General features: G+C 38.6%; 1 protein-coding gene across 4 annotated transcripts in view; it reads left to right on the forward strand.

Annotated features, from left to right (window-relative positions):
• The window catches only part of galnt1 (UDP-N-acetyl-alpha-D-galactosamine:polypeptide N-acetylgalactosaminyltransferase 1), a 111,770-nt gene that overhangs the window by 26,002 nt on the left and 67,342 nt on the right, over positions 1-18,426 (forward strand). For 2 of the 4 annotated variants that reach the window (XM_073872145.1, XM_073872147.1), the window contains exon 2: positions 10,916-11,028. The exons of 1 other annotated variant lie outside the window; for it this stretch is intronic. The gene's annotated coding sequence lies outside the window, so the exon portion shown is untranslated. Of the gene's footprint in view, positions 1-10,915; positions 11,029-11,222; positions 11,237-18,426 lie in introns of all 4 variants that reach the window. One more of the 4 variants, XM_073872146.1, reaches the window with a different exon arrangement.

Below are 18,426 nucleotides of genomic sequence, written 5' to 3' on the forward strand. Positions count from 1 at the left end.
TCGCTACTATCAATATATATTTTTTAAAAATCCCTTTGTGTGCGTCAAACGACCTTCTCCGCTGCTGCTGTAGTTGTCGCTGTCTAGTTGTCTGTCATATACGGCATTCGGCCAATGTCTCAGAAGTTAGCGGGAGTGAGAAAATGGTAGAAAATTTAAAAACACCTGCAGCTTTCAAAGCTGACACGTGAAAGCACTTTGGCTTAAAAAAAGTACAATAAAAATTCAGCTATACTTTATATATATATTTTGATGAAAAAAAGAAAAAAACATGTATGCAATGTATCGTAAAATCCAACGTATCGTATCCCGAAACGGTGTACCATGACACATGTATCGTGATATGTATTGTATCGTGAGGCCCTTGCCAATACCCAGCCCTAGTTGTATCCAATCATGACTATTGACAGCAAAGATATGCAAATTCCGATAACCCAGGATTTAGGAATGTACAGTGTGAAATGTCACATTATGTACACCAAGGGTTATCTTTAACTTGGTAAGGTATGAACCGTGTGAAACCGATAACCCACGCTCTATAAATGTTTGGTTGTTTTAGCAAAAAGTTGGGATTAGACAAAACCAATCGTAATGCCCTGCCTATTATCCGCAGCTTTCTGCCGACTTTTACATCTGCAAGTGCTACTTCCATTTTTGTCAGAAATTTGAAAATAATCGTTGTTCAACAGCTCAATATCACTAAGAAGTGACCTTGAATCCTCTAGATCTCTTCTTGTACTTTGACAGCATTTATGGTAGAACAGCAACTGCATGACAGAAATAAACCTAAGAGTTATTAAATACTTTATCTGACTATTGCGCTTGAGTAAAACTCAGGGAGTTGAATTTAGAGTTAACTAAGCCACAAGGTGATTGATGTTCTGGTTTTGCCCCAAAATTAATCCTCCTCTAGTTTTTCTTCATGTCAGTCATAATCCTAATCTCAATCCCAGTAAATCTCTTTTTCCTATTTAATCTGGCATTCTTTATGGCTGCTGTCTATACTTTCTGCACTACCACTACAAAATGCTGTTGCATAAGTCTAATTTAATGTCTATGTCGATTGAGCTGATCACAGAACAGTTGTTTTATATAGTAAACAGGTTGATTCATTTACATTTACACATTCATTTTGGCAGATTCTTTGGCTTTCTCACAGTGGCTTGCGTGCATTTGAGGTATGCATTTTTAATAATGTTTGTGTGTGTGTGTGTGTGTGTTTCCTGGGAATTGAACCACTGCTAATGCAATATTACCAATTGAGCTTTGAAAGTGTTTGTCATTTAGTCATAAAAGGTTGACAAATCTGGGAAAAATGTTTTTTTAACTGGGAATAATGATTTTTAATGGGTTTTTTGTGATGAAATCTTCAGAAATCTGTTGTAGCAGAATGAGGATGGTTGTTGGGTTTATGATGGGATGTGAGTGAGTTTATTACATTGGTTGAGGTTGTGGCTAGCATGCCTTGCATTTTAATGAAGAGAAATATTTTTCTGGTTTTGTCAGTAACACACACACGCACACATATACACACAGACACACACATAAACCGCTATCCATAAACGCAACCTCTCCGTACATCGTCCATAAACACAGATGCCTGGCATGTTTTAACAGACTGTTTTGAGTACCGCATAAGTGTTTTGAGCACCACTGACATTTTTCATTCTCTAAGGCGTGGTTTTGGGTCAGATAGACAGAGTCACTCTTTTCCCTAGTTGCCTTTCGATTTTCAGATGTTGTTATATATACGCACGCACACACTTTATTGCAGGCAAGGTCCCAGTATGTGATGCTCAACTGTGAAAAACTGAGCTATGGTCTCTGTGACACTTCTTTATCTTATGTAAGCAATCCAAGGAGACTTCGTATTACTTTTGGCTGAGTGCCGTCACATTACACAGCTCTGGTATTACACAGCATGTGCGACCATACACTTTATAAAACCCTCGTAAATTTAGCTTTTTCACTACATTAGCAGTGACAGGTAGCCTGTGATTTCCTTCGATGTCTTGTCATGTTGACCTTTTTATTTGTGCAGAAATTTCTGGTACAAAGAATATAAACTTGATTTTAGGATTTTTTAGAGACCTTCCTGATGGGAAAAACTAACAGAGAAGTCTATGCTGGATTGCTTAACTGGTCTTCCAGTCTGGCTAAGCTTACTCAGTGGTTTTAACTGGGTGTCCAGCTAGTTTCCAAATTCAAACAGCTAAGATTCTCAAAAGCAGCCAACAGACCAGCTAATGGGGCATTCACACCAGCCACGTTAGAGGCGGCAAAAACGCGATATTCGCGCGTAGTTGAACACTTGAACATTTGAGTTTACTCTCTTCATTCGTGAGTTAGATTCTAGTCATTCAAGACATTCACGTGGAAATTCATGTCCCATGGGAGGGGCTTCTGCGACTCTGCTGACACTCCGCTCGCTTCCTGCAATCAGCTCACTAATACAGCAAGGTCCTGATTGGTTAACGCGGCGTGGAAATCCACTGAAGTTTAGATTTTTCAACTTTCGCAGTTCTCGCGGCAACACTCAATTTCTGCGAAGCGCGCCATACGCGCCACAGGATGCCTTGTGCTGCGTTTACACCAGCCGCGGTAGAGTCATCCAAATCACATCTTCCGCGTCTAGTTTGTCGCTTGAATATTTTGAATGCATTCATTTGACGCGTGTTAGAGGCGAAATCCGCTTCTTGTGGGAAGGGCAAGTGCTATGCGGTTGTCTGTTTTCAAGATGGCTAATGTTGATCGTGCATTCATCGGTTTGTATTTGGTATCTTTACTATAGGGGGAAAAATGAAAATAGTTGAAAAAACGGCGGGAAAGCCGCGGGTCGATAAACATCGCGTGACTCAAAATTGAAATGTGTATTTACAACTTACCAGGTTGCCCAATGTCCTCACTGACACTATTCCAAGCGAGGTCCTTTTTATTCCTGTCTCTATAGAAATAAGAACTTGTCGTATAGCTCTGGGTGACTGCTCACGAACAATATCAAGTGTTCCTCCATGTTGAATGAGTGACTCCTGATTGGTTAACGCCGCGCGAAAATCCACCAAAGTTCACATTTTTCAACTCGGGCATCAGCCGCAATTTTGTGTCAAACGCAAAATGCACAAAAAGCACCATTCGCGGCAGACGCTCAATTCGCACTAATGCGGCAGAATCGCATCTACCGCACCGCGCTAAACGCCTCATTCTCTTCACATTGAGTTAACATTGAAATCACTCGTGCTTGACGCCTCTACTGCGGGCCGCGGCTGGTGTAAACGCAGCATAATAGCATCTTTGCATTGACTTAACATGTAAATCACTCGCGCTTGCCGCCTTTACCACATCTGGTGTGAACCCTGCATGAGACTGGCTTAAGCAAAGTGTGTCATGAATGTTGGAGCTTTAATAACCTCTTTACTCTTTTATTAGCACGATACTCTGACATGTTAATAAGCAGCATAACTGTGGAAGCCGCCGAGGGTCCTTTGATCCTGTGTGTTCGGTTAAAGTCAGTCTGTCTTTGAAGCCTTTGATTGACAGGTGTCACTGTGAATGATGCTTGCACTTTGTGATCCTTTGTTTGAGTTCATGGATTGTTTGATGCTACTGCTGTGGTGACTGACCTCCAAAATGAAGGCTTTATTGATATTGCATAGTTCCTGGGAAAGAAATCACTTTATTCATGCACATTGTGCCATTTCCTTATGGTTTGAGTCGATGATTGTACAGCTGATCTGGTCCATTAGCAGGAAGTCAATGTCAGGCTGTGAAGTGGAAAAAAGGCTGCTTCCTGCCACATTGCCCTGATGGCGTCAAACCTGAACGTATGACGGCATGTTCGGAAAGAGAGAATTTGTGTACTGTAATACATCCCGTTAGGAGTTTGCCAAAGAGAAAAAAGGTTATTCAGGAATATCGCGTTTCTGTCTTCTCATTGGCACGCATGGGCGAGCGAGAACATGGTGCATTGACTTCTCGACAGGGCTGAGTAATTTATGTTTCTCCAAGCAGCAATTCATCGAAAACATTACATTTTAAATCATTCTCGAAGCTATTGAGTAGATTAATATCTGAATGGCCTCATCGACATCAGCTCTTGAAAAGCAATCCATTCACCTCCCTTCATTGTAAACGTCCGATTTACACACTGAAGAATAAAAACTCAATCTCTGCGTCCACTCACATTATATAATAAAACCGTTGCCCAATAAGATACTCTATTTTGCTTGGGTTTTAAAGGACAAATACCACACACAATACAATTCACACTATACAAAATCAGACCTCGAACCATTTTTAAGTTTGCTTGCAATGCCAAGGTCTTGATTCTATGATTTCTAAGAAATGGACTGATTTGTAAGAAGATATACTGATAAAAGATACAGCTTGAATGCACCAGTTAGATGCTTTGGTTAGTAGCATCTGCCAAATGCGTACAGTAAATGTAATATTGCTTTATGTGTGCGTGTGTGTAAGAAAGAGAGAGTGAGTAAAATTGTGTGTGTGTTTATAAGAAGAGAGTCAGCTCACATAAGAAGTGCAGCTTTTAAAGGGTGATAAAGTATTTAAGAGGGAAGAGCGATTGCTTTTATGGTCAAATCGAACCAGGAGACTTGCTGAATTGATCTTTATTGAGGAATGCGGTGTTTGTGCATGTGTTTTCAGGGGGTGTGTTGTGCGTCCAGTGTTGGGTGTAACTAGTTACTAAGTAATTAGTTACTGTAATTTAATTACTTTTTCCTAGTAAGGGACTACTCTTATTTTTCCAGTAATTTATTTAAAGTTACTTCTGAAGTAATTGAACTAAGTACTGTATAGGGCTGCACGATATATCGCATGTGTTTGTCACGCGCATCTCCTCAGTAATGACGGTTCCTTGATTAGTATTAAATTGCCATCAGCTGTTTTCAGATGGAGCAGCTTTAACTACACAGAGCCGTAGTTCACTGACAATCGGGGCAATTCGCATTAATTATCGCGGACATATCACCTGCGATATGTATGCGATATGGCCCAGCTTGTCAGGGAACTACGGCTCTGTGCAGTTAATGTCGCGCCATCTGAAAGCAGTTGTTGGCGATTTAATACTAATCAAGGAACCGGCATCACCGACGAGACGCGCGTGACAAACACATGCGATTTATCGTGCAGCCCTAATACTGTATATAGACTGTAGATCAATTCAATATAATACAGTAGGGGATTTAACATCAACATTTAAAGTCTAATGCATGCTTTATGTATCCTTCTCACTTTAAATACTTTGGTGAGTTAATAATGGTAACACTTTAGTGTAGTTTACAATTCTCACTATTAACTAGTTGGTTATTATTAGCATTAATATTACTGAGATATTGGCTGTTAATTAATACTTAAAAAGCAAATATTAATATCGGATTCTGCAAGAACTTATTCTCCATCCTTAATAATACCCAATTTCTACAAATACTTAAAGGAAAACCCCACAGTTTTTCAATATTTTACTATGTTCTTACCTCAACTTATTAATTTGTGGCACGAATTAATACATACTTATCTTTTTTCGATGCGTGCACTTTTAATCTTTGTACAGCGTGTCGTGAATGTGTTAGCATTTAGCCTAGCCCCATTCATTCTTATGGCTTATGAGGTACGAACATAGTAAAATATTGAAAAACTGTGGTGTTTTCCTTTAAACTTAACAACTACTTTACTAAGTATTAATAAGCAGTAATTAGGACTATATTGAGGCAAAAATAGTTAATAGTTAATAGTGAGAGTTGGTCCTTAAAAAGTGTGACCAGAATAATGTATGTTCTTTTATATGATTAATTCAAGCCATTTCAAGCCTATCTTTGTATCATTTACGAAATAGGATTTAGAAAGTAATAAGTAATTAAATACTTTTTGGAGAGACGCATTTGTACAGTAATCTAATTACATGATTGAAGATGTAATTAAAAACTAGTATATTTACTTTTTGGAGTAACTTACCCAACACTGTGCATCTTATGTAGACAAACCGTAGAAATGCTGCTAGCTGTTGGTCTGAGTGTCTTTGCATATGTAAATATGGGTTCATTGCTTCTCATAGCACTCTTACAGTTATTATTTTGAAATGTTCACATTGCAAAGCTCATTTCTCAGTCACCCAAATAATTTATGGAAACTAAGCTGGAAGCTAAGTCGTATTCAGAACAAGCTATCAGCAAATTAACAACATATTCTCATTTACATCGCCTTTCAACACCCACACTGTTTTCAGCAGTTTGGGAAGGGTGTTTACTCATTTCACATGCCAAAAGTGTAACCAGTCATAACAGATATTAAATAATGTTAGACGTCCCAAGAGTACAGTAACAACACTTGCCTGTTTTCATTTTTGTACAGGTTGGAGAGCAGAAAAAGCAAACTGTGAATGTTTGGTTGCAAGAAACTTTATCCAAGACCCTGTTTAAACCTGGTATTAAGATGCGTTATGGTCAATCAGATCACAAGTAGATGAGAGCGATGCATGCTCGTTCACACCTGGCGTCTCTCTTGTCCCCGTTCATCCGCATCTATCCTGAATACTTCGAGGGGATAGGCGGGTCCCTCTACTTTCATTAAAACACGAGCAAGAGAAATTATGGTTTAAGGTTAATGTGCACTATTATGCCAGTAGTATAGTCCATTTTTTACGTGTACGCAGGTGTGCACGTACAGTGCGCGTGACACAATTTTTGTCATCAGAAGAGTGTGTGCGTACTATACGTGCATTGCCGGATGTTTGAAACCGTACATTGTACAGTTGGGTCACACATGCGCCTACAGGTGTATGTAGTATGTAGCCCAAGGGAATTTATTGCATTTTGTCGCAATGCACATGTGTAGACGACGTACAAGTCAAATAAACGATACCTTGCAACTAAGGCTGTGTGTGCGACCGTGTGCTTACGTTTTGTACACACGTAAAAAACAGACTATACTCCAGGCCTAACTTTCATATGTTTACAAAATGAAACGAAAATGAAAGACGTGATGTGAAGCAGCTTTGTTTTAGCAACTATAGCCTAAAGACTGCGTCGAACACAGTGGGTTCGTGCTAGAAGTCAGAACTGATGGAAAAACATTGTGCAGTATGTTTGTACATTATGTCAGTAGACGGTCTGCCCTTAGGAAAAGTAACCATGTTTTTTTGGTGGTGTAGTAACCATGATTTTTTTCGTGTATTGATTACTATTAGCAAAACCATGTTTTTTTTAACCAGGGTTAATTTTTGTAAGGGTTGCCCGAACAGATTCGACCACATGAGCGTCCACACCACAAAAGCAATCCGGTCGATGCGTTTTCGACTACCAATAAATTGTGAAAGTGAACGGCTGAAACCTGTTTTTAGCATCACCCCCTTGAGACCAAATAGCAGGTGTGAACTGGGCCTAAAAAGTGGCATTCAGGAAAACATCTAAATACGTGTGTAGAATGTTAAATTAAGTGTTTATTACATAAAAGGATTTAAAAGAGTGTTGTTGCTGACTTGCTGTGTTGACATGCCGACAGTAAATGTGAATCTTTAATTTTGAAAAGACGCTTACGCTAGCTGTCTCGCACACTTCTGAGACATCATAATGCAGGTTTGTCTAATCTCATACACACAAACATGCACATAGTATTGTTTGGTGGTCTGTGGAAGGGTCGGTACACTTTGGTGGGGTTGAAAGTGCTTTAGATGAAGTGTGTCAGCTGGGTGACCATCAGCTCACTTTGAGTCAAACCTCCACTGATAGAGATGTTGGACTGAATGCTGATATTCTAATCAATGTTGTAACCCTGAGCTGAGTGTTAAAGAATAACACAGAACAAATGATTCTGACTTCATCTCTACCTACACGCGCACTTCACTCCAGAATGCAGGAGAGGGTGAAAATGAGGAAACAAGCTGAATATATTAGGTTTAGAAGCACAAACTGATTTGTCTGAAACTGATTTTATCTTTAGGATTTCTGTCAAATGATTTTATGCTCAGAATATCACATGCTTATTCATTCTCATCGAGTGATTTTTGATTTCCCTTGAGTCTGGAAGTTAATCGCTGGTTGTACTTGTCATTTCTCCAGGATCCTTTTTAAAATTAAAATATGCGACAATGATCTGAACTATTCTGTGAAACTATGGTCTGATTATATTTACTGTTGTTCACATACAAAAAACAAGAGCTGTGGTTCAGTGGTTGTGGCATAAGCCTTAAACATGCCCATAAGATCGAAAAATTAGATGAGATCTTTTTTTGCCAAGTCTGTCTGTCATCAAAAGTCCATATTGAATAATTCAATATGAACATTAGATTTCTCATCAAATTTACCCAAATCTAAATTATTTTACCTAGGGATGCACCGAAATGAAAATTCTTGGCCGAAACCGAAAATCGAATAAAGGAAACCAAGGCCGAAAAACCGAAACACTGAAAGAAATTATTATGCCAATTATTAGTACAATTGCATTTATTTCTATCACTGTGTACTAACTTTACTAGGGGTGTGTGATGGATCAAAAAACTCACAGTTCGGATCACATTACAGTTTTTGAGGCAAAGATCAAAGTATTTTTCGGATCAGCAAAAAGCAGGTGGGAAAAATCTAATAAACAATAAAGAAATTGCAAACATTTATAAAAAAGAACAAAGTTGTACATTAATAAGGTCTGAAAACAGCATTACGTACAGAAATCTAATTTAATGAACCATAACACAATAAATTAAATATATATTTTTTTTAGAGCTATTTGTCTCTTGTCATGGGTTGTTTGATTAACATTAATGACACAATCTGACTGTAATCTATACATACACTTAAGACATTAAAACAAATGTTTTTATTAGAAAAAGAATACTGTGGAGATCATTTTGTTTATATGTGCCCTGTCAATAACAGAGAGATTTTATGTTTGCTTGTTTTTTTTTTAATCGCGTCTCTCTCGTGCACTATTGAGGGCACTTAAATGCGCGCGCACAAACAGAGAAGGAGGGTGAATCCCAAACAGCGCAACAGTCGCTCCACATAAAAACGCACGTTGTGTTTCGTTGCTTTATTCACCAAATGTACGTTAATGGATTACAGTATGAGACACATTAGCGCAAATCTCTCTAAAGTTTACACATCAAGACATGCTTAATCTTTGCAGACGCGTGCAAACAGCTCGACCGTGAGTGAAACCTGCTTGAGCACGAAGGGGAGGGGCGGGTGATGACTGATCACCGTGAGTGAAACCCAAGCGCTAGCGCACGGATGGGAGGAGCGCGGTTGACATTCATTTTCGGTTGACATTTTTGGCTGGATTTTTTATTTTGGCCCGAAACCGATAATGCCATTTTCGGCCGAAATTTTTGCAGACCGAAATTTCGGTGCACCCCTAATTTTACCCATACATTATACAATATTTTTAAAACTTTGTATTCCTAAGGTATTTATTTAACAATTTTCTCATTTGTTTTTTAACAAGTTTGGAAGAAACATTGAGACCACGTTTAAACACAACTGATCACAATTTTCCTGTTCTCTTTTGATTTACAGGATATAGTTGTCAGCCGATATATTGCAGGGACCGATATATCGGCCGATAGATAATTTTTTGGTCTAATAATATATTTTTTACTTTATCTTTAAGAAAGTGACACAACCTCTTACTTATGGCGCTTTTCCATTTCATAGTACCCCACGGTTTGGTTTAGTTTGGGTCGGGTCAGCTTACTTTTGGGAGCTTTTCCATTGGGTGCAGTACGTAGTACCCGATACCTTTTTTCGTTCCACCTCGGTTGGGGTTCCAAGCGACCCGAGCTGATAGCAAATATGACGCGAAAACACAGTAGATCACTGATTGGTCTGAGAGAATCGTCACTACTTGCGTCATTGCTATAATGCAAAAGATTAGCTTTACCTTTAGTGCTAGCTTGCGCTGTCTCGAGCAAACATGTTGTCATCTGTGCTCTGCTATAAGTTCCCAAACTCCCTTTTTAGCGATGAAAAACATCCACAGGTTGAGAATCAGGAACACCAAACTTTTTTCCAAACTTGCAGTTTGTGGAGGAACATTCGCAACGAGCACGTCAGCATTATATATGCTTAAATGCAACTTCAATGAGGCTTAGCGGAGTGCGTCAACTACTGACGCCACCGGTGTTTAAACAGAAACTGTCACGTGAGACAGAGGTAGTGATAAACGCGATGTGCAAACATCTATTTGTGGTGGCCAATTTTAATTTTGTGGTGGACTGAGAAATAAATAAATGTATGGGAATTTGCAACGACGCTCTCACTTGTATGATGTCACAGTGCAAATATAACAACACGTCTATGATCCCTCCCACTGCGAAGTGATACCAAACTCGATGGAAAAGCTAACCAAGCCAAAGTGAGGTGAGCTGACCCGACCCAAACTAAACTAAACCATGGGGTACTATGCAATGGAAAAGCGCCATTAGTACATTAACTTCATGCTATTTTTTTGTTAATTTTAAGGAATTAAATATTGTTTTTGTCATTAATTATACATAATCTTTTGTTGGATTAAGGAAGCAGTAATTATTTACCTTATTACAATTTATATTATATTGCATAAATTTTATGCAAAATAAATGATAATTTATTTTCACTAATTGTTTGTATGTTTCTCAGTTATAAATATTTTAAAAATATCAGCCTTATATCTGCCAATCGGCCACATTGCTTTCTTAATATCGGCATCTGCAATCAAAAAACCCACATCGGTCGACCACTATCAGACATCAATGACTATCGGTTGTTTTTAAACTATTGAAAAAAGCTTTAATCGATCAATACAGATTATTGGACGATATAACGGTGCATATCTAATAATATAAACATTGTGATGAACTGTTAATGTCTAGCAAATTCAACCTTGCTGGCTAATATCTCTAACACGTTATCTTTTTTGTGTATTACAGGGAGCATGCGCGAGTAGCAGGTTTCTGTGGTGGGACCGCAAGCTCCTCCCCTCAGCTGGAGCCCCTGTGCTAAAGGACACCAGACCCTTGCTCCACTGACCTCAGTTCAGCAGGTATACAAGAAAATACACAGCATACAATCAGTAATTCTGTGGTCATGACCGGTCTCCGTAATATGAATCAGTTTTATCTCAGTTTTACTCGCAACACATAATTAATTCATTTTGACGATGGTGCGCTAACCAAACAATTTTGGTGTCTGAAGCGGAAAGAGTTGTAACACATTGTAACACGATTTCTCTCACAGCTTGCTCCTAAAAGGCGAGTAATTTATTTTGCATTCACGTAATTTTGAAAAGCATGGTGTAATTTTGAAAAGCATGTTTTTCCAGTATGGTGTAATGTGTGTGTGCTAAAAGACAGCGTGGTGTCCTTGCACATTTTAAATGAGCTTATGTGTCAGTCGCACTCCTATCTTTTAAATTGTCAGTAGTGCTCATTGATCAGACTAATGCCACAAAATGGCTGAATGATTGCAAATTGAAGTATTTAATTTAACTTGCTCTTACAGTCTGGCTTTGCATTGGTAATCAATTTGTGTTTGTTTTCTGCTTTGCATGCAGTTTTTGCAGCACACCTCCATCTCGGTGTCTCTCTTGCTTCATTCTGTTGTTCTGTTTCCCCCAAGTTGTGTATATGTGTTTGTTAGTTGTGCTGGTTTGAAAGAAGTTGTGCCCGAGACGTGTAATCATCTGAGAGAGGAAGTGGAAGTTATACTGTATATGCAGACTGGGGGGAGGGAGGTATTTGGACATCATGCCACACAAATGCTTTGTGATCATTTTTCTGTACGAGACAGACATGGTCATTATTGATCCGCTTTCATATGCCATGGTGCTGAGGCTCATGATTAAGATACACAATGCAAAACATGTACACAATGAATGGTGAACATTTTGGGTGATTTAAAAATCCTGCTCTGATGCATTTTTTTAAGGTCAAAAAGAGGACATTTCTGTGGGAAAAGTGGACGTATGGTCATCTTAATTTAACACGGTTTCCTAAAGAAAACTGCTGTCTTTCAGCTGTCTTCAAAATAGAGCAGAGGAACCTTGAGAGTTTCCTGTTCACTGTGTCAGTCTATTTCCAGCCCTTCGGCGCACTCGCATCTGACATCACCGCTCATTGCCGGTGTCTGAAATTAGATGCTATAGTTGCATTGTGGGTAATTCTGCTGACCTCTTAAAACGTGGACCAGGACATGTCCCATTACACTGCACATTACCAGCAGGCCCAACCCACAAAAACACACATGGGATTAATGGGAAAGTTAAAGTCATCCATTTCTTCATCTGCATATCCTGCTTTCTTTCTTTTCTTCCACCTCTTCATCCGTCTTTACTCAAGCATGTTTATTTAAGGAACGTTGGTTTTTACGTGAATAGAGAAAAGAGAATATTGTTACATGGTTAGCAGATAATGTTCAGTTATGGGCCTACACACACTTGTGTCTTGTTACGGTATGTGACGTTTAAACCACACTGGGCAGAGACAGATAGTTTAGACAGGAATGACTCCCACACATTGCCGATAGCGTTTTACAGAAGCTCGGACGTCTCAATATAAGAATAGCTGGACTTGCACTGTAGGAGTCATTAGAGGACTTGAGCTTTCGTGGATAACTGGACCGGGTCTGTTAAACAGCCAAGAAAGGTTTGCCTGTCCCCCGGCCGGTGTGGGTATGCTTGTGTTAGTTCTTTATGCATGACCGTATCTTTGTCGTGTGTTAATTCTGGAACTAAGTCTGGCGCCTACATCCTGCTTGAAGCCGGATTTTGTCTTTGAGATTTTATCACACACACAAACACACACTTATTCAGATTTAATATTATTAACAACTTTCGACACCTTCTGAAAACATGAATTATCATTTTATAATTTATCTTACTTCTCTCTCTCTCTCTCTCTCTGTCTTTTCTCTTCTGTCTCTCTCTCTCTCTCTGCAAATTTTTTCTAAGTTATAATGGGTTCAGATAAAAGCAATATGTGAGGCACTAAATGGAAAAGCAGACCCCCTTGTCAAAGAGAAAGCACAGTTTGCATTTTGTTAATACCTTCTTTGTAACTTTGACAAGTGTATGTTATCAGTCGGTGTTTGTGTGCTGGTATGAGTCTTAAAAGAAAATACAGTGCTGTGTTAAGTGTGTAGGTTGTAGCAGGAAATGCTTTTAACTGGTAGTGTTAATTATATTTAATGTGTAAAAGCTATTTAGTACAGCAGTGACTGAGGGAATATTTCAAAGCTTCTTGCCAAGAATGTGTATGTGTGGGTATAAAAGAGGTAAACTGATGACTTTTTATCCCCTCAGAAGTAAGGCTGCACGATTAATCGAAGAAGAATAAAAATCTCGATTCATACATAAATGCGATCTTCATTTTAAATGACGGCGATTCACTTACAGTATTTCCCTGTATTCAGATGCTCCGTTCACGTGTTCAGTATTTACATTACAATCCAAGTTGCTATAATATCAGTCAAACTTGCTAACCCACACTCATACAGGGTAAAACCCAAACCATTCATTCATTCACCAATCACACCCGATCGTTTCTCTCCTCTCTCATCTCATTTGCGGCGTTCCGCTGTCACTCGCGTGACGTATTACAAGGCGGCAGACCTAAACACAGTCGTTTACTTGTTGTATTTGGAGCGGCAATTTTCACAAAAAAGAGGATAACTGAGCGTCGTTGTAGAAAATCCTGATGGCGACGGAGAAAGTGACGATGCAACAACTTTGGTTCCGAAAGAAGGCAAGGAAGTTATTTACCTCTAGACGTTTCTAAATAGGAAGGCTACAGCCTCCGGAGGTCGCATCTGCAGGCTGCATACGTCATCAAGACTGGTTCATTCCAGTTAACGGAGGATTACATTCGCAAGTCATAAACATACTACAACAATTTATATTTAACTAAAAATAGTAGTCAACTTTATAACGTTAATTGTTAATATTCTGAAATTATGATGCGCATCTTAGAAATGCGACCTCCAGAGGCTGCAGCCTTCAGATTGAGAAACGGCCTCTGTGTCACCACCACAACTTCCCCATTATAAAGGGTTTTTAGCACGAGGGGAACATTGTAACATGTTTCTCTCTGATGCCTCAAAATGTCGATTGTTTAGTCTTTTAAAGGTTTAGTGTTTTTAAAGTTTTAAGGTTGGCCAGATCGATAGTACAAAAAGCATAGGTGCTATTTAACAGCTAATATATTTTAAATTACTCTAAATTTTAAGGGGTCTAAAATAAGGAAAAGAGACTTTTAAAAGAGACATTATTATAACTGAAAGTCCTGTAGCACATATTTTTTTTTAAGTTAAGTGCAAAATGTTTTTGTTAAAAAAGAGAATCGGGTGAGAGAATCGGGATCTCAATTCCCATGGAGAAAAAACGTGATTCGCATTTTAGAATGAATCGTGCAGCCCTACTCCGAAGTCCAAGATTTCTGAATATCTGTCCAGAGAGTGTCTTAATACTTTAGCATTTTTTATACTTTAGTCTAAAATTGGTCTCACGCTGCGGCTGAAATGGCATACTCTGATAGTCAGAGGTGTAAAGTACTCGCGTATCTGTAGTTTATTTGGGTTTTTTACTTTTACTTATATACATTTTGAAGCATTATACAGGTTTCCCATGGGTCCTTGAAATCCTTGAAAGTTTGTGAATCTGGGGGGGGGAAATTCAAGGCACTGGGAAGTTTTTGAAAATGTACATACATAGATACAGGTCATTGAAAGTGCTTGAATCTATTTAATGCAAGAAGTTTTCTAGAAAAAAATCTATATTATTCCCTGTGTAGTGTAGGATAATATCATTAAATTCTAGACTTTTTAAGCACACATGCTTAACTGTTGGCTTTAAATGTTTATATCTTCTGTATGCGAATGTTGATTCATACCAAAATGCTTTTTTGCATAGTTGTGTTTGACACATAAAAACGTCTCGGGTTACGTATGTAACTGTTGTTCCCTGAGAAGGGAACGAGACGCTGCGTCTCCCTTGCCATACTTCCTGCGTCCCTGTAACGCAGTCTTGGCAATATTTCAGATAGCAATATACTTCCTGGCTCCCGCGTCACCCTGTCTTTGTCGTTAAGCCTCACCATTGGTTGAATTTAATATCCACATTAAGACACACTTACTCTTGGAGGCATCCCCAAAGTCTCACCACAGTGACGCAGCCCGAATTCCCTCAAAAGGGAACTGTAACAAAGTATCTTAAAAGGTAACACAATGTAACCTTGCTCTCACTTGAAACGTGTCCCCACATTTAGTCCTTGAATTTGAGGGTATTGGACCTTGAAAGTCTTTGAAAGGTCCTTGAATTTAAAGTTAACTAAGGTGTTGGAACCCTAATTATATCATACTTCTTATTCAAGTACATTTCACAATAAATAGCTTTTAATACTTAAGTACTTTTAATGTTAAAATTTACTTGTTTTATGAAATGTAGTGAAGTAAAAATTTTGCCAAAGAAAAACACTGTGAATTAAACACTAGGAATGCATTTCATGGCACCTACATCACTCAAAGAGTCGCCCGGTTCATAGACTTCAGGTATTTTATTCAATTTTTTGTTTTGGTGGCTCCTCAGCTCATGTGGCCTCATGGACCCAGCTACTCACCTTGCATACTGATTTTCATCTGCCATGTTGTATGGAAGTGGCAATTTCAGACACATTGTCAGTTTGAAGGGAGCCTTACAGTCATGCACCATATAGTCTTCATGGCCCTGCTGACCGAAGTCAGGAGAGAGCAAGATAAAATGTATGCTCATATAGTCCAATGTCCATACTCTATTTGCCCCGTTTTGATCCCTTGGTTTGCATAATGCATATTTAAACTGGACAAGTGCAAGCATACTAAATTGTCAAATTTACTTACCCCCTCGCACAAACATTGGATTGTAACTCAAACATAATTCACATTGTAGTACCTGTAGTGCTGCATACTAAGAGCGTTGACTGCTGCATGCAAACCGTTCTTCAATATCTGTACTGTGTATGTCCACTAATGCGGTTGGCTTGGATGTTATTTGAGCTAAAATCTGATAAAGCAGAGCTTGCCTGGTATATGACCTATTCCTGTTGTAATACCATCAACCTCATAATTCATTTTTCTGCCCGCTCTATGGGGTTTGCTAATCTAATATACATCATTCATAATTCAATGATGCAGAACGGGTCTTAGCATGTTTTTGCCTATAGATGGCTTTGTTAATCTCACATTGTTTTAAAAATGTTATTGAAATGAAATTGCAGGAGATTAACAACTGTAGCTGGACGATATTTTGACTAGTCATAAAATTTACAATAAATCAATTTTGATGTCACAATGATTTTTAATTGGGTTTTATTAGGCTCCTCCCATTTCAATAATTTAATAATAATAGTAATTATTATTATTATTACTAAGACATAAACACAATATTTTACAAGACAAGACAAAACAAACATGGATACATATACATGACTGATTCAAGCTGATAGAAGAGCAACTTTGACTGAAATAACCACTCATTACAACCGAGGTATGCAGCAAAGCATTTGCAAAGCCACACCACGCACAACCTTGAGGCGGATGGGCTACAACAGCAGAAGACCCCACCGGGTACCACTCATCTCCACTACAAATAGGAAAAAGAGGCTACAATTTGCACGAGCTCACCAAAATTGGACAGTTGAAGACTGGAAAAATGTTGCCTGGTCTGATGAGTCTCAGTTTCTGTTGAGACATTCAGATGGAATCAGAATTTATTTTATTTTGAGCTCCATTAGCTGCACACAAGCAACAACTCTTCCTGGAGTCAATACAATAATACATATCATCTACAGAACTTTTACACTTTTAATATTCAATACATTACAAAAAAAAAAACTAAACAAAAACACTAATGCAAAAAAAACCCACACCCCTACTCACACATACCTACATACAAATCCATAAACGCACTCATACACACCCAGACCTAGTTTAAGTATAATTATAAAATATGAAATAATCTTCATCACAATAATACAATTTGGTCATAACACTGTAAGCAAATAATTTATCACGAAACAAAAGTTTACCATTTGCAAGACACTTTAATTCATGAAAAATACCTTTTTAAAATAACTTTAAACTGATGTTTACTCTGTGCATTAACAATGTCTCTGGGCAAAATATTCCAACCAGACATGGATCTATAAAACATGGTCCTCTTTCCATAATTTGTCATAAACAGAATGAGAACATGGATCCATCATGCCTTGTTACCACTGTGCAGGCTGGTGAAGGTGGTTTAATGGTGTGAGGGATGTTTTCTTGGCACACTTTAGGCCCCTTAGTGCCAATTGGGCATCGTTTAAATGCCACAGCCTACCTGAGCATTGTTTCTGACCATGTCCATCCCTTTATAACTACAATGTACGCATCCCTGATGGCTACTTCCAGCAGGATAATGTCACAAAGCTCGAACCATTTCAAATTGGTTTCTTGAACATAACAATGAGTTCACTGTACTAAAATGGCCCCCACAGTCACCAGATCTCAACCCAATAGAGCATATTTGGGATGTGGTGGAACAGGAGCTTCGTACCTTGGATGTGCATCCCACAAATCTCTATCAACTGCAAGATTCTATCCAATCAATATGGGCCAACATTTCTAAAGAAGGCTTTCAGCACCTTGTTGAATCAGTGCCACATAGAATTAAGGCATTTCTAAAGGCAAAAGCGGGTCAAACACAGTATTAGTATGGTGTTCCTAATCATCTTTTAGGTGAGTGTAAATGTGTACTCTGTTTTTACTAGTATAGTACATATTGAGAATAAACATTGAGATATAATATTTATTATAATATCTCAATATAGTATATCTTATTTGTACTAATATGCATCTGTAGAAACTAACATCATATTTAAATATGGAGAAAACCAAGGTGAAAGAGTAAAGGACAAAAAAAGAGGCTGAAGAAAGGCTTTAATTGGCTTTCCTCGAACAGACGACACCAGCCAAAGGAAGTAAATTACCCTCCCGTCTTGCATCTCAACATGCTTGTGTGAAGGCGGTCAGGTTGTGTGTATGTTTGCGTGTTCGTGCACCCATCTGTTTTCCTGCCACACACTGGGTTAAAGGACTGTCTGCGCCTGCCTGCATGCTCTTTCTGTTCCTGTGGCCTTTTCCGCTCAGCACTTTTCTCTCATGTCATTTGTGTTTCATGTGAGGGGGCCGGTTGTGTGACCGACATCTATCTAGCATGCTGAAAAGGAATTTGGCCTCCTTTTGCATGTAACACACACAAACATATACACGTAAACGCAAGTGGCTCTTGTGTTGTATCATTAGGTAACAGCGTAAATAGTGCATGATGTGAAAGCACCTTAAGATGCCCCTGCAGGAAGTAACACAGGAATCGAAACTCAGAACCTCAAAAGAACAATCACAGCGGTGCTATGATATCTGATGAGTCTGT

The sequence above is a fragment of the Misgurnus anguillicaudatus genome, chromosome 10 (genome assembly GCF_027580225.2).
Source record: "Misgurnus anguillicaudatus chromosome 10, ASM2758022v2, whole genome shotgun sequence".
Lineage (NCBI taxonomy): Eukaryota > Metazoa > Chordata > Actinopteri > Cypriniformes > Cobitidae > Misgurnus > Misgurnus anguillicaudatus.